The following is a 2,581-nucleotide window of genomic DNA, read 5'->3' as shown; positions in this document are numbered from 1 at the left end:
ATATATATATATAACTCAGATTTATGAAATATGGATTTATGTTATCAAACTGACAGAATGCGGGAGAAAAACTATGGAACACAGAAGAACTGAAGATAAAAGAGTGGTGGATTTATTTATTTATTTTTTGGGGGGTGTTTGGCTGGATTTAGGCTAAATCCAAGGCTTAGTCCAATATACAAGATGCTACCAAATAACACCTAGACATGAAATTGCATAAAAAAGAAGACGTGAAGTTACCTTAGTCAATGGTTTCAGGTAGGAGACGAACAGGAGAAGGAAAATGAGATTTCCGAGTTTGCAAGTCACGATCCCATGCACACGATCCCGGCCAGCGAGTGTTCGGTTGAGAAGGCGATGGTCTTGGATGAAACTCAGAGAGGGCTACGATAAGAGCAAGACCTAGAGTTTTGGAGGAGGGAAGAATATGGGCTAAGGCAAGGGCGAGCACGAGCTGGACCGTAGGGAAGAAGAGGAGGAAATGAAGGATACAAGTGAGATGTGTATAATTAGGCAATTAACCGAGAGCTTATAAACGACCTATATAGAGTTGGTTATTAACTTTATTACTAACTGCAATTGTCATCACTTATTAGAAGAGCTCGTTAGTTAACACCCCGCCAAATGGCGGGTTCCTAAATAAGCTACAAACTATGTTCGTCAGTTAATATTTGTTTATAACTAATGGTATATTTAATCAACAATAAGAAAAAATCTATCAGAAAAATATTACTGTAGCTAAGCGACGTCATATCCTGTTATTATATCATCACAAATAATCTGGCTGATAAACTATCGTTATGCCGTCAGAAATTAGTGCATGGTTCCAACATATATTTTGGTTCTCTGTTTTGTCATATGTTATAGCGCTTTTTACTATAATGTATAGCATTGTTGCTACTTGATTAAAATATTTCATGGGCATATTATAATCCGATTTAATGCTCAATATTATCAACGCTACTTATAACTCTAAATACGTAATGCAACATTTCCACAAAGATTGTTGTGCAACATTTAGTAAATTATAGACCTAAGCTTCACTATACGGTTCAACGCTACTTATAACTCTGAATACGTAATGCAACCTTTCCACGAAGATTGTTGTGCAACATTTAGTAAATTATAGACTTACGCTTCACTATACGGTGCATGATCATCATCAGGAACACACCCAACAAAATGAGGTCTGTTGACATTTAAAATCATTTCGTCATAAGTGTTAGGATTGTATTTAATTGGAGGAGTGGAACTTGGTTAAGCACTGATACCCTAGTACTGAACATCCGGTTCTTACCCACCATCTGCACTCCAGTACTAATAATTGGGTTGAAATCCCTTGCAGCACATATCCATCTTGACTTCTTCAGGTGTTACATATGTTTAACTTTTGCGCTTTGAGAAAGGACATCAAACATTACCTTCTGAAAGGCAAATAGGCAGTTGTAATGTCATTTGCACAAATTTTTTTTATACAATTCAAGAATTCATCAGGGGTCATTTTCTTCTTGGATATAATCTATTATACATCCAAGATCTCAAATTTTGAATACATGTCAAAAATCTATATATAGATTTAGTGATTATTACATTTAATTATTAATTGTACATACATTAAGTATGTATTACATATCTAACACGTAAACTTCAATGTTTACATACAAACCACACAATTCTTATGCATTAAATATCTAACAGATAGACATCACAAACCATACAATTTTTATGCATTACAAATCTAACACCTATACTTAATTTTTATATACATTCCACTCAGCTCTTTATATTACAGATGTTACACTTACACTTCAATTTTTATGTACATTCCATTCAACTCTTATATATTAAATATGTAATTATTGCATATCTAACACATAAAACTTCCAAGTTTACCTACAAATCACACAATTCTTATGTATTACATATCGACAGCATAAACTTCAACATTTACATTCCACTCAATTCATATGTATTACTCACCTAAACTTCAATTTTTACATACAAACCATACAATTCTTATGTATTGCACATCTAACGCATAATCCTCAATGTTTACCTACAAATCAGACAATTCTTATGTATTACATTTTGACAACATAAGCTTCAATATCTATATACATTCCACTCAATTCATATGTACTTCATATCTGTACCTAACCTTCAATTTCTTATGTACATGCTACTCAATTCTTATGTATTACATATCTTACACTCAAACTTCAATTTTTTACAGAGAAATCACACAATTCTTATGTATTACATATCTAGCCACCACCCAAACTTTAATTTTTTTTTGATACAAACCACAAAAAGTTTTATGTATTACACATCTAACACACAAACTTTAATTTTTACATACATTCCACTCAATTCATATGTACTGCATATCTAACACATAAACTTCAACTTTTGCATATATTTCACTCAATTCTTAAACCCTAAACTTCAATTTTACATTCATTCCACTCTTCACTCAATTCTTATGTATTACATATCTAAACCCTAAACTTCAATTTTACATTCATTCCACTCAATTCATATGTGCTACATATCAAACACTTAAACTTCAATTTTTACATGC

The sequence above is a fragment of the Phalaenopsis equestris genome, unplaced genomic scaffold, assembly GCF_001263595.1.
Source record: "Phalaenopsis equestris unplaced genomic scaffold, ASM126359v1 Scaffold000002, whole genome shotgun sequence".
Lineage (NCBI taxonomy): Eukaryota > Viridiplantae > Streptophyta > Magnoliopsida > Asparagales > Orchidaceae > Phalaenopsis > Phalaenopsis equestris.
This window is presented reverse-complemented; position numbering follows the sequence as displayed.